Source organism: Lupinus angustifolius, chromosome LG11, assembly GCF_001865875.1.
Source record: "Lupinus angustifolius cultivar Tanjil chromosome LG11, LupAngTanjil_v1.0, whole genome shotgun sequence".
Lineage (NCBI taxonomy): Eukaryota > Viridiplantae > Streptophyta > Magnoliopsida > Fabales > Fabaceae > Lupinus > Lupinus angustifolius.
The window spans coordinates 12,683,834-12,699,914 of NC_032019.1; the positions used below are offsets into that span (position 1 = coordinate 12,683,834).

The 16,081-nt window shown below is 31.3% G+C and overlaps 1 pseudogene; it reads right to left on the reverse strand.

Annotated features, from left to right (window-relative positions):
• Nucleotides 852-16,081, reverse strand: part of LOC109359737 — a 23,746-nt pseudogene continuing 8,516 nt past the window's right edge.

Below are 16,081 nucleotides of genomic sequence, written 5' to 3' on the forward strand. Positions count from 1 at the left end.
GTGTGTTAGTGGCAAATTGGGGCAGTGGTGGAGGTCATGGTGTTGGGGCAATTGAGATGGATGTTATAGTCAATGAGATGGTCATGATGGTGGACAGTATTGAGAATGATTTTGATAGTCATGTTGTTGTTTAGTCAAGGTTCAATTAAGCCATCTCTTTAATAGATTATAGAATTAGCAAGGGTGAAATCTTGGCTATGGATCAACGGTCAGGAGAGAAAAATTCAATTCTGCATTCCGACTGAATTGCTAACCTCCGAGTTTGTCTAGATTTTGTATTGTAACTATTTTTGTTCAGTTTTTTCTTCTTTCTCTGTTGTAACTCTTATTTTGTCGAATAAAATTTTTCTTTTGCCGATAAAAAAGGTATTTGGTGGTTGTGGTGGTATGTATTCTCTACTATTTTGAAAATGAATAAATAATTATATCAGATAAAATTTTGCTTAAAATGTTGTGTTGAAATGATACAAAATAGAGCTAAAAACATGATAACGTTCGGCTTGGATCTTCTTCAATTCTAGACAGCCCAATACTACAATGTGAGGTCGAGAATGATTTCATGATTTACATTTTTTACTTAAAAATAATTTAAAATCTGCACCTTCAATTTTTTTTAAGGCCATATATCACCGGCTCTTGTGTTACTGGAACCTCACACATGCATTAGGTTTCTTCATCTTCAGCCCCAATTTCTAAACACAAGAAAAGTCTATTTTTTCCTGCCATTTTCCATAAAGTATTTCATAAATCTGACTCACATTTCAACCAACGTTATAGGAATCATATATACATAATAGGTGATTTGTTTAAATTATGTAAATAATATGAACCATCTCAACATGCACTGAATTTCATATGTTTAAACGTTTACAGTTGTAGCAAAAATGAAAATTATCTTTGGAAAGAGCTCCACATTTGTAACAAAAGGCATGCCCACACCAACAATCAACAATATAGTTACTTCATAGATGTTTTCTTATTACAAAGTTAATTTCAACATTGACATGAATGCAACATCTGGTAATTAGACTTGAATCATATGTAGGAATCTCATGCTTTAGAAAATTTTCTATAATGTGATTACTATGAAGTATGAACACTCAATAAGGTTATAATATAAGTGTGATGAAATGATTGCTTATAAGAGAAAACAAATATTCTATTAGATGCAAGGAGCAACATTTTAAATGGAGTTTCTTAAAGTATAAAAAAGAAATCAGCAAATAATTTATCATGTTAACCACTAATCAGAAAGATGTTTGGGATTACTATGAAGCTAAAAACTGCGAAACCCAAAAAAAAACCAGTTCAAAAGATTTTAAAGAAAATTTTAAGCCCTAAATCTATGATTTTAGAAAGTACTTAAAAGATGTCTTGAAATAAATTCGACAACCATATAAAAACTTGACAAACTTGGTCATCTTTTAGGATTCCTTCAAAACTGATACTCTCAAAATACAAGGCACAATGCAACATTTGATGTCTAGATTTAAATGGATGCAATGATACTCTAATCCAAAATGGTAAGGGATATGATAATATGAGACAAATTAAAGTCATGATTTGCATAAAAAGTGCATGATGGATAGTCAAATCGAAGAGTTGGAAGAGTATTGAACACCAATATGCTCTATTGTAAAATAAGAGAATAGGGTAGAGTTTGATTCATCTGCCATCATATGTATCTTCTAGAAATTGTTGCAGAGCTATTGTGTATACCTCTGAAATAGTCCATATACTAACTAGAAACCTATTTAAAAGGTAAATCTCTCCCAATGCTTATCTTTCTATTAATTAGACTGAAACGATGGGAATCAACAAGGTTTTAAATAGCGGATATGGTCATGTTTTTAGAAAAGATCAAAGCCTTGTTGTTTTGGACAAGGGCAAGTAATAGCTCAAGCAACTACAATTGTGATCACGATACAAATTCGACGACTTTCAAAACCCGAACATACACTACAAAACAAAAGACATATGGGGACAGACGTTTTGCCACAGTTACATACACCATGGCAAATTCAAAAAATAAGGCCCAACACTAACACTGTGGCCCATGGTTCATCTTTCACATTCATCATTTTTGCACTTTCACTCTTTCACGTACTCTCTTCTCCTCTCAAAAAATTACTTCTTCTTCACTTCGCCACTTTCACACCATGGCTCCAATATAAAATCTTAAAAATTAACATCTTCTTGTCTTCTCTTTATAAATCACTTATTCTTCTCTTCTCGTTTCCAGAAATCACTTCTTCACTTCATCACTATCCAGAAATCAATTCATTCCAAGCTTGTTCATATATTGGTAAGAAATCATTTCATCTCCTTTTTTAATTCTATAATTTTGTTTCAAATCACTTCATCAACTCTAATCCCTAATTTTGAGCTTCTCAAATCCCTAATTTTCTGCTTCTCTAATACCTAATATTATTAGTTATAGAAATCAGAGAAATTATAGTCCCTAATTTTCAATGAATGTTAGTTCAATAGAACCTACTAGAATATAATATATTCTATTGAAGGTAGTAGTAGAGTAATAAAGTAAGATATAAGCTAGATTAGAGACCATGGGATAGGAATAGAGAAAGATGTACCAACTTATTTTAAAATATGAGTGAAGTTACGAATGAAGTTACTACTAGTGATTTCAAAATCAACTAGTGTTATTTTCCTACTCAAGGGAGAGGTTGTGGTGGATGTTTTGTTTTTTTTTTGGGAAATTGCTATGTGGAGGATGAGAAGGGTTAGAGCCATGTATGAGTATGAGGAATAGGGTAGATGTGGTAATAGTGTTGGAAATAGGTAGAGTTATGGTTGTTGAAATGTTGTTTGACTTTACATTCAGAGGTAATTTGTTGCTATTCTAATATTTTGGTTTCGACTTAGCTGTTCTTTCTGGTAGTGGTGCTGCTTAGAAATGATAGAAATGATGGTATAATTATATAATTATATTGCTTTTTTATTTATTTCTTAAGTGATAGAAATGATGGCACTAATTGTAAAATGATGTTTATCTTTTGGACTAGTTATTCGGTTAAGCAATATTCTTAATTTTAGTTGGGGTTATTAAGTAAGTTGCATTTTAAGTGCTGAAGTTGTAGAGTTGTTGGCTCTTTGTTTAAAAGGTGAGCTTTTGTTATCTAGCCCTTTCTGTGTGTAGCACATCTTCCATAATACCAACTCAATGAAGTTGATGAATGTTGTACTTGTAGCTACTCTTGTGTTTGGCGAATATGATTTATAATAGGTAATGGGATGCCATTATAGATCTACTGGTTAGATTTGAATCAAATATCAAATATTGTAAATGTACGTCAAATTTAGCAGCCAACTTTGTTTTCCTCTGTTAGCTTTTTTACGTATGGGGATTTTGATAATGTCTAAAGTGTATGAGATATGACAAGGACAATGCCAATGATACCTTTCCTGTCTGTCTTTCCTGAACTGATTTTGTTATTTCATAAATATTTCTTGATTATAAAAACTTAGAAGTAGCTTTTTGTGATATGATATATTCTAGTAGGTTCTATTATTATTATTATAGAAAGAGTGTCCTTTACAACTATAACCCATTATCAAATATAGCAAAGGCAAGCCATATATAAATTGAGTTATTGCTTTGCTTCCTAACAATTATTGAATTGTTTGATTATCACTATATTGCTCCTTTTATGGCTCAATTATTTCGACAAATTATTATGTTAGAGTGGGAATAGGTGTAATTTACACTTTGATGCTTGGAATTTAAGCTTTCCTCATTGTGATACTTAGCACAATAGAATTCATTCCTTTCTTTGCATTTGAGGATTTGGTAGCTAGAAATAGTTTGTTTCCAACATTCACACAATCACATATGAATATCATTTTTAAAAGTAGTGCTGCTATAAAATTGTGTTAATATTCATATTTAGCATAAGATACACTACATCTTTCTCTTATTCATTTCTGTAATAAAAATGAAACATGTTTCCAGTTTACATATATTTAGTTCAATTATAAATTTTCATTCTCTTGTATAAATTGGAAGCACATAGATTAAAATAACTTTGACTAGTTTCAACTGTGTGAAGTAGGAAGTACATGTATCTAAGTGTATCTTATGCTAAACCACAAGATGAATGAAAGAAAGTTATACTTTATATTTACCATTTTTATATTCTATTTTCTGATCTTATGGTACTAAAACTGAAGAATCAGGTGTGTATGATTTCTGAGGTCAGGTTAGAAGTTAAAACAAAATAATAATCCTTTATCATGATCCAAATGATGAATTTGTTACCGTATTTTTGTTGTAAATGCCTAACCTATACCTTGGAAGTAATTTAATTTATTTAGTTACTAAATTTGGGATTAATATTACATAGTATCTCTAAAGTCCAGCAAGAAAAAATAAAAGAGCAATTAGGTGATGGAAATGAAGAATTGTAACCTGGTTGCAAAAAATATAGTAAAATATCATTCATTGTTCTTTTGTATCATATAAAAGTCTTATGTAGTGCAATAGACAAAACTTTTTCAATGATCATTGATCTTTTAAATGATAATTTTCCCCATGCTAAACTCCCAGCATCTTTATACGAGGCAAAAAAGTTGATTAAGAAGTTAGGTTTAAGCTACAAAAAGATTCATGCATGTCCGAATAATTGCATGTTATATTGGGGTTCTATGGAAGACAAGAAGACAATTGCAAGATTTTCAATGCATCTAGGTGGAAATATTATGAAAATATTGGTGGTAGAAATGATATGGTGGTTGACCAAAATAAATAAAAAAATACCAGCAAAGGTCTTACGGTACTTCCCACTTATACCAAGATTGCAAAGGCTATACATGTGTTCTAAAACTGCAGAGCTTCTGAAATGGCATGCTAAGAAGGGAAACTCTGATGGGTTGGTAAGACATCCGAGAGATATTAAAGCATGGAAGGAGTTTGACAAAATGTATCCGGACTTTGCTTTAGAATCTCGTAATATACGGCTTGCATTAGCTACAGATGGTTTCAATCCATTTGGAACTGTAAGTTCTAATAATAACATTTGGCCTGTGATGTTGTATACTTACAATTATCCTCCATAGTGTTGTATGAAGCAAACTTCTCTCATAATGTTGATGATAATTCCTATTCCAAAGATGCCTAGCAATACTATTGATGTTTACTTGCAGCCCCTAGTTGCAGAGTTACAAAAATTGTGGAAAGGAGTGGAAGCTTATGATTCCTCTACAAATGAATCATTTCAAATGCATGCTGCATTGTTTAAAACAATTAGTGACTTCCTAGGTCTAGACAACTTATCTGGATGGAACACTCACACATCACTTGCCTGTCCATCATGTAATTTTGATACAGAGTCTAAATGGCTGAAGTTTGGCGGAAAATATCTTTTCATAGGACATCGTCGATATTTACCACTTGATCATAAGTAAAGGATCAATAAATCGTCCTTTGATGGTTCTATTGAGCTTAGACCTGCCTCTTTCCCACCTTCAGGTTCAAATGTGTTGCAACATATAGAATCGGGTCGTAAAAGGCCACTTGATGAGGTTAAGAGTGAAAACAACCCACCATAATGGAAGAAAAAGGGTATATTTTGGTATCTACCTTATTGGAAGCATCTTCTTATTCGCTATTGCCTTGATATGATGCACATAGAGAAAAATGTTGGTGACAATGTATTACTCACAATACTTGATGAAACAAGTAAAACAAAAGATAATCTTAAAGCTCGTAAAGATTTACATGCAATGGGAATTAGAGAGAAGCTTCATCCATATCCGAATTCCTCTAAGTTTCCTCCATCATGCTTTAAAATGAAAAATCAAGAGAAAGATATCTTTCTAAAAGTTCTTAAAAGTGTGGTATTTCCAGATAGTTTCTCATCAAACATTTCTAGATGTGTTGATGTAAAGAAACGCAAGATCTCTGGACTAAAGAGTCATGACACACATATTCTGATGGAACATATTTTTCCAATTGCCTTTAGAAGATCTCTTCCTAAAGAAGTTACTTCAGTGTTGATTGAGCTATGTAACTACTTTAGAGAATTATCAAGCAAAGTTTTAAATGTCAAATATTTAGAGAAACTCCAACAACGAATTTTTTGACCCTTTGCCATATGGAAATGATATTCCCTCCATCCTTTTTCACTATCATGGTTCATTTGGTCATTCATCTTGGGGAGGAAGCAATGATTGCTGGTCCTGTACATTATAGATGGATGTATCCTATTGACAAGTATATTTTTAGTTTACATGCTTAGTTATTTATTTTATTAGGACTTAAATGTTGATTCATTTTCTTTTTATTCTAGGACTCTTGGCCATTTAAAATCATATGTTCGTAACAAGGCTGCACCAGAAGGTTGTATAGCTGAAGGGTATATTATGGAAGAATCTCTAACTTTTTGTTCCAGATATTTTCTAGGTTCAATCGACCAAGACGCAATGACGGTGATATTGGGGTCAATGTTTTTAGTGAATCTACTATCTTTTCGAATCTATTTCCTACATTGGGAAAATTTATTGGTGCGTGCAACATTTTTTCATTACCACCCATTGAGAAGCTACAAGCTCATTGTTATTTGTTAACTAATTTCCAATTGGTTAATACATTTCCCGAGTAAGTATATGTTATTATTCGTATTTTATTTTCATATTATAATGTATTACAATATAAAATATGTAATAACTATTAACTTCTTCTAGAAAGTGTAGAACTGAGGTCACAAGGATGCATTGTGGGCAAAGAAACTCTGCAAAAGATGTGGAAGAATATGTACACAAGCATTTCCACGAGTGGTTTAAATAATTTGTAAGAATATATATATATATATATATATATATATATATATATATATATATATATATATATATATATATATATATATATATATATATATATATATATATATATATATATATATATATATATATATATATATATATATATATATATATATATATATATATATATATATATATAAAAGGGCCAAATAATATATCTCGGAGATTTGATGGGTATAATATCCATGGATTTAAATTTCGAGCAAAGAGGAATGAGCGAAGATTGCAAACACAAAATAGTGGTATTGTTATGTCTGCTATAACTAAGTGATTTTCAAGTGGTATGGAACCTATTGAAATATCAAGTGACGTTATGTACTACGAGAAATTGGTTGACATCATAGAGTTAGACTATTATGGAAAGTTAAGGGTTGTGCTATTTAAATGTGATTGGGTAGACACTACACTTAACAAGGGAATCAAAATTGATAAGTTTGGGATAACAAGTGTAAACATTTCCCGTTTAATACACACCGGTGCAAATGAAGCAGATGAGCCATTCATCCTTGCAACTGATGCTAAAATGGTATATTATATTGATGATCTAGTGGATCAAGCAAGGTGTTGTGTTTGCCACAAGAAACCTAGGGTTATCTATGATATGGGTTATATGAACTTTGAGGACTTAGAAGAGTCATCAATGGAGGACATACTTTTTTTGAGCAACATTTGGAGAACATGGAAGAATTACAATGAGTGCGGGAATGTGTAAATGAACAAGAACTAGAACAAGAAAAATATGGATCAAATAATGTTGAAGATTGTGATAGTTGTAGTGATGCTGAAGAAGGAAGAATGTCAGAGTAGTTTAATATCCTATATTACGTACTTGACAATATAAAATACTTTTTTTTTTCAATTTGTGCTACACTTTTTGCATTATATATTTAATTCATGTTATGATTCATTTAGTATATATTTTATTCCTTGTTATAGTTCTTCGTGTTAGCAAATTGTGCTGGTAATTGGTTCAATATGAAGTGTAAGAATTCTAGACAAGTAATGCTAGAAAAGCTACAAGGACAAAAAGGTAAAACAATAGCGAAAACACCCAAAATACACAACAACAAACTAGTGACAATCAAGAGGGTGTTGAACCTGCACATGTGAATACAAAAGATGCTTCATATGGTGATGACAACTTTGAAACCTCATCAAACTCAGATAAAACTCAATCAAAAAGATAGAGAGGAACCCTTATTTGTCAAGGTTAAAGGTAAGAGCAATATTTCATTAACTTCAATATGTTATTATATGTTTGCCTTCAATACTTTGCTCCTTGTACATAATTGCATATACCTCTTCGGGAGAAATTGAAACTCGAAAAATGCAAGCAATTCAGGTTTGGCATTTGGAAAAAACTAAAAAAGTTATTGTGGAACTCAATGGTTATGGACAAGGCAATGACAATGACTCAAACTTACTTGTGAGGTTTCTTGGTAAACTAGCTCAAAACTCGACAATTTGGATGTCAAAGGATAATAGATACCAACAATGGAAGTATATTGAGGTAATTATTTAATTTTTTGAAATTGTAATAGTTTTTCCTATTGTAATTGAAAATTGACTACTGTATTTAATGATGAGTGAAGGAAAATTTTGAGTTTGATTATGTTGTTGGTGTCAAATGGGCTATGAGTACTCTAGGTGAAAGATGGAGGGCCTGTAAATATAGGTTAAGGTGTAAGTATTTCTATACTAATAATAGTAAGGAAGACATACTTGCTAATCCTCCTCCACGTTTAGATTGTGCTGATTGGACTACATTTGTGCATCACTATAAGGAGGATAAGATGAAGGTAAGCATTATGTTGTGAAGTATTTAATTTCTCCAACCCTTGTATTTTTCTAATATAATGACTACAACGGTTGGAAATCGTAGAAACAAAGTTTGGCAAACACCAGAAATATTAAGAATCTTAAAGTTTCTCATGCTGGTGGTAGTAAGAGCAATGCAAGGAGAGGTCGTCAAATGGTAAGTTGTCCTAGGTAATTTTACCTTATTCTTTAAACTTTGGTATGCTGAATGTTGGAATGCAAGTTAAACCTCAGTGCCCTTAATGACCTTTTGAGTATATCATAGCTCTTATGCTTATCGGGGAAAACCATTATGTCATTGGCTAACAGTGCACATCTAATCAATTAAAAAATTAAACATTGAGTTGTCACAGCATGATACAAAACAAAAGTAGTATATATTGTTTCATCTATTATATCATGTGTAATAATTGTTGTAATATATGTTAAATTTCTAATAAACGAGTTGATATACTTGTTAATTCTTACTGGAAAATTTGTTTTGTGCTTTAACAATTTGAGAAAGTGATAAGTTATGAAATGGATAATGGTATGCAGTTAGTTAGGTAAGCAAATGTGTAAATTATAGGTTACTACCATGCAATTTTCAATTTGCCTTTATATAAATTTTCAATTACTAAAATATCAGAGCATTTACCTCAAGATCAAGAAAATGTCACAACTTCAGGTGTTTCATCGAAGGTATTTGCTCATCCTAATGATGCAATTGGAAAAGCATATGGAGCTGAACATTCAGGTCGAGTGCATAGTTTGGGCACTGGTATTTGTACCTCCAGTGTTTTTGGAACGTCTAGACATTTTACTGGTTTTTTGGATTCTAGAGGCTCTAGTCAACAAAATGTTGAAGAATTAAAGAAGTATGTACAAACGTTTGAAGTAAAGCTATCAAGATATGAAGAGACCAAGGAGAAACTTGCACATACTCAGAATCGATTGACTACTCTTGAGAAGTTTCTTAGATATTCATGAACTTGTATGATAATAATATTATTTTTTTGTTTTTTATAGGGATTGTTGAATGTTAAACATTTCTTAATTGTATAAGATTCGCTTTTCTAGTGGTATAACACTTTTACTACCGTTATTATTAGCTAGCAAATATTTAATTTTATTATAAATTTACCATTATATTATTGAAAATAAAGATTGTTAGTCAATGACACATTGGGATCATGAGAGGATTATGTATGAAATTAATTTCAAATAAATTTAATTATCCATTGTTGGATTGTAGCAAAATAAATAACTTAGTGGCAAAATCATCAAGTTAGCCACAGTTTCCACCGTAGCTGAATTGTATAGACAGTGGCTAGATAAATGTTACCACACTTTCCATTAGTGGAGCGAATTGACATAATGAACGTGGCTAAATTTTAGCAAAGCCACTCTTTGCCACAACAACAACAACTGTGACCACTAAGTTTAGCTATGGATTTTGCACATTAGCCACGGTTTCAACCGTGGCTAATAGGAAGTTTTACTGTAGTGATATTGACGTCTATAACGGTCAATGGTTCCAAACTTAAAACCTCGGAAACTCACAAAACCTTAATTCTTTAGACAATTAATGGTAAATGTGACTAATGCAACTCCAATTATGACCACGACACGAATTCATTGACTTCCAAAATCCTAACATAGATGTTTGCAATGACAGACATGGGTCCCAATTTATAACTTTCGTAAGTAATTGTGAACCATACAACTATAATTGCGGCCTCCTATATAGTAAATCACTTTTGAATATTATTAAAAAAAGCTAAACTGCATTTCAAGTACATGCATCCATGAGATTTGTCCACAAAGATCCTGCACTTTGGACATCTCATCCACTTGATATTATTTGTAAGCCGCATCAACATGATATCTTCCTTTTCTCTCTCAACCTTATTCAGTTTCTGAAACTTATCACACTTAATCCCATCATGCCATAGAACCCTACACTACGCACAGAACACTCTCCTACAATTAGGGCACTCAGATACCTTCACCAACTCTCCACCATCATTAACCATATGCACAAAGCAATCCTTATAAGGACAATATAATTTTTCATTTTCAAGAATCATAGCCTAACACAAAGCATCACCCCAATGATCAAACACTTCCTTAAGAAGAATTCCATGACAACGTTGAAGCTCCAATAGCCCGATTTCACATTTAGGTTGAGGGCACCGAATTTTAACAATGTTCTCATGACGCTTGGATTCAACATACTTTACTACACAGTCAGTGCAATAAGAGTGAGAGCAATTATGGATAAAAAAATTGACATTTAGGGTTTTGGTTTCTGTGCAAATTTGACATAAGAAAGAAGTGATAGTATTATTATTGGAATTAGAAGATTCTCCAATTTCGAAGATCCTTTTACGTTTCCCAACTTCGTCATTTTGATCCTCATCAGAGTCGAAGAGATCAATGAGAATGGCAGTGGATTTGTGTTTACCTTTGAGAGAGAATGGTGTGATATGAAAAGTTTCAACATCTACCACTTCAGCTATTGAAGGAGGAAATGTTTCAACATCTACCACTTCAGCTGTTGAAATGAGAGATAGAAGTGAATATATATCATTAAAGAGGGTCACTTTCTCATTCTTGATATCTTATTGTGTAAGTTTGATTTGTTAAAGTCTTATTGACTACGGGTCCACCTTGTTTCCATAGGTGGAAAATTTTGTAATTAATTATAACATTTCTTGCTATATTAATTAATTATAAGAATGTATTAATGGATGCACATTCTTTTAATGGAAACTTTAACATTTTTTGTAGGATAAACATCACAAAAAGGAATACATTGACGGATATTAGTCTGTATAAAGTTCGGGCTAAACTAGATAAGAATAAAAAGGTGTGGTATAATATTTTTATATTAAATTGTAGTTCAAACTCACCCTATGAATTGTTTTAGCATATGAAATAAATAAATTAATATTATATCATTTATTGTTATATTAATTAATTATAGGAATGTATTAATGGATGCGTATTCTTTTAATGGAAACTTTAATATTTATTTTAGGATAGTGAACACAAAATGGATTGCATGGAAGAATATATGTTAGTCCGTATGAAGTTTTCGCTAAACTGGATGAGAATAACAAGTTACAGTATAATTTATGTATATCAAATTGCAGCTCAAACTCACCCTAAGCGGATTGTGAGTTATGGCAGCCAAGCAGTCCATATAACATATATAACTTTTCTAACACATTGTCATGTCAAATTCAACCAAACTCTTAAGTTTAATGCCCCATGTTTGAGTTAGGACATGATGTCAAGTTCACTGATATGATTTTTAATCTAAATCATTTATTAAATCAATCATTTCTACTTGACTATCACATTCTAATAAAACATATTTTGTGACTTCACTTTATATAAATCATTGAAAACTAACAAAAATAATTTCATGTATATTTATAGTCATGGTAATATAGACTCAAGTTCACGAGGAACTCTATATCTCATAATATAATCATCATCAATCATAATACATCATCATCATTTTTACTTTCGTTAAGAAGATCACTTGTATGTTCATTATGAACAAATAAGAGTTGAATTTAGTTGTGTGGGGTTACTATGGTAAACAATTATGTTTCCTTTAAGTTTTGATGTAAAAGCTATTGTTCTTTACTAAGTTTTTGTTGTAAAAGATAAATATAATTAACTATACAATATAATTTAGATATGAAAAGGGGTGTCTATTTGGTTTAATATTTTTTTTCATTTGATTTAATACTACTTTTCTAGTGTGGTTAAAGGGACATTATGAAAATAGGACCAATAATATAATGTTTCACTCTATCACATCCTTGTAATTTATAAATATTTATATTACAAACTTTACTCTATTTTTTATTTAAAGTTCATAACACCAATATGTATTTATTATCTATTTTTTATTATAAATTTATAGTACCATTGTGTTCTAAAAAAATTTTAATCTGAGATTTATTTCAAAGTTAAAGATCCAAAAAAAAGGGTAGCACTTACACACGTAGGTAAGCTCAGCCTAAAACCAATTTTAATATATAGTACATCCAATCTGGACTAAAAAATTGATTAAATAAAAATTACTTAATCTGATACTCAAGTCCTATGAATTTTCATGTTTTGGTTGACCGCAACAACCATTTTGATAAGTCTAATCTAGGAAAAATTGTTTGGGTTGTGTTAAAAAATTCAAACTGTATTATGGAAGGAATATACAATATGTAAAAAACTAAATCGAATATTTCTTGAAAGGTTAAAACATTATTTTCAAGATAAAGTTTATTTTTTCCATTTTAAACAATATCCATAGGTACATATTAATGTTTGAATGACTATTTAATTTATGATCATTAAAATTAATTGTATATATTTATTATATGAAAAAAGTAGTGAGAATTAATTGCATTGTTACATGACGTTATAATAGTGGGAGGAGAACATATCATGTGGAACAAAATTTGTGTTAGTTTTTTTAATGATTTGAAACATAAAATAATGAATTAATTAAGTCAACAACATAGTAAATAAATATTTTTCTCTCCTGTCACTATGGTGTAAATGGTTCTGAATTGATCAACCACACTAATGTAATTCACCAAAAAAATGTGGTCATTTCATTGTTCACTATATTAGCATTTTCATTTACCAATGTTCATTCAACAACATTTATATGTTGAACGCTATTAAATGAAAAGTGAAAAAAATGAATTGCTCTCGGTAGGACAGAAAATAAACTAAACCAACTCAATAGGTATATCAATAATGTTTCCCAAAAGGAGTGTTTGGGGTCTTGGAAGTGAGGATTGTGACGTCGTCGTTTTGGTCATAGTCGGAGAGATCAATGAGAAAGGCATGGGTTTGCTTTTACCTTTGAGAGAGAATGGTATGATATGAAAGGTTTCAACATTTATCACTTCAGCTGTTGAAGGAGGAAAATAAAGGTTTCTCATTATCTCTGTTATGTTTGAAAATTGGAATTGAAATGAGAGATAGATGTGAATATATTTCAGTAAAGATGGTCACTTTCACATTCATGGTATCTTACTGTGTAGGTTTGATTTGTTAAAGTCTTACTGACAACTGATCCACCTTGTTTCCATAGGTACAAAATTTTGTAATTAATTAATTATAGGAAAGTGTTAATGAATATGTCATTGTTTAAGGATATCAAATAAATAAATTAATATAATAATTAATTGCCATATTAATTAATTATAGGAATGTATTAATGGATGCACAATCTTTGAATGGAAACATTAATATTTATTTTAGGATTGACGTCTCAAAGTGGACTGTATGGATGAATATGACTTATCCCGTATAAATATTGCGCTAAATTGGATCATACTAAAAAGTCATGATACAATTTAGGTATATCAAGCTCAAGCTCAAATTCGATTGAAGTGGATTGTGAGTTGTGGTGGCCAACCATGCCATATAATATTAACAAATCTTTATTTAAACTGTAACCTTTTTAATCTATTTTTAATATAAATAATTTCATAATAACATATAATTTTTTCTAAAACATTTATTATGCCTAATTCAATCAAACTCATAAATGATATCAAGTACGTTCACTCTAATATATAAATCGTCAAAAACTATAAAAAATAATGTCATTAGAGTGTATAGTAATGGGAGTACAACTCAAGATCATGGGGAACTTTATATCTCATAATATAAGCATCATCGTAATATATGATTATCATTTTTTACTTTCTGTACGAAAATCAATTGTATGCTCATTGTCCATATCTTAAGTATATTATGAACTGATATGAGTTGAATTTGGTTGTGTGCGGTTCTCTATGGTAAAGAATTATGTTATCTTGCAGTTTTGTTGTAAAAATTATTATTTTTATTAAGTTTTTGTTGTAAAAGTTAAATCTAATTAAGTACACAATACAATTAAGAAAAGAAAAGTGAAGTCTACATGGTTGAACATCTCTTCCCATAGGATTTAATACTTTTTTTTGTAGTGTGATTTAAAGGGAATTATGAAAAATAGGATGCAAAATATAATGTTTCACTTTATAACATTATTGTCATTTAGAAATATTTATGTTCTTAATATTACTTTATTTTTTGTTCAAAGTTCCTAATACCAATATCTATTATCTATTTTTCATTATAAATTCATAGTACCATTATGTTCTAAAATAATTTTCATCTACGTTTTATTATCAAGTCAAAGGTCCAAAAAAACTAAAAAAAATATAAATTTGGCATGAAACCTAGTTTTAATATAGCATGACCAATCTCAGCTAAAATGTTTTGATTAAATAAAAATTAATTAATATATGATTCTCAAGTCATTCGAATTTTCGGGTATGTTTTGTTTTCTCTTTTCAACATTTTTGTCAAGCCTGTTTTAAAATGGGACTTGTCTACACCAACTTTGGTTTATGAACTAAAATCACAAATGGACATGTCCATATTGGCTTTTCATTTGCAAATACTTTGTAGGTGCAGACTAATGGCTATGTGATAAATGCCAAACATACCTAAATTTCATACACTTTTATGGCACTTATCTTAAGCATAATTGGAAAAAACCAACTTAAACAATACTTTTTGTATAAAATATCACAATCTTGTATATTTGTATGTGTAGTTTCTTTTATGTATTTTGTAGGATTTAGGATGAAGAAAAGAAGAAAAACAAGACTCATGGTCAACAAGCCAAAAAAGTCAAGAAAATCAAGGTGCTCAACCAGGAAGCGAAGCTAAGCATGGACCAAGCCCCGCTGAGCTGACCTGGACACCAGCTTGACCTGGACCAAGCTGCTCAAGCAAGCAACTGAGCGGACCTGGTTGGCCGCTCAGCCTAGGACCAACCTAGTTTTGGCACGGTCAGATCTCCAATTGACATGGTCAGAAACAAGCATGGCACATGCCCAAGCTGCTGAACAAGCAGCTTAGCGGTCCAACCAGGCAGCTTAGTGGAGAACCAAACTCCTGACCAGATCAACAAGCATTAGGCCACATCCCAGTCAGCATGGTCAAAGTTGTTGAATAAGCAGCTTAGCGGTGAAGCAGGTGCGCTGAGCGGTGTGCACCAGGCTTGACTTAACCAAAAAGCAAAAACATGAAGTCATCCATGACCTCAGCTCAAGTAGCCAACCATAGGCTTTTCAGAAGTAGCTCACAATAGCTGGTTTCACATCCCACAACTAGCTTTGATGAGTCAAGCACAAGGAGGTGACTAAGCTACTTGATCAAGGGACCAAACCCATGCTGATGAGTTTGGTCAGTTGCTTAGCGGTCTAGCCAAGCAGCCCAACAGTCCATAAAGGAACTCTATAAATAGAGACCAATTCATTCCGGAAAAGGAGGCCAACAACACTTGAAATTAACAAGTCTCTCACTAGAAATCCTTTCTGAAGTTCTCTCTTCATTTCTTAGTGTTTTCATAGCTTTA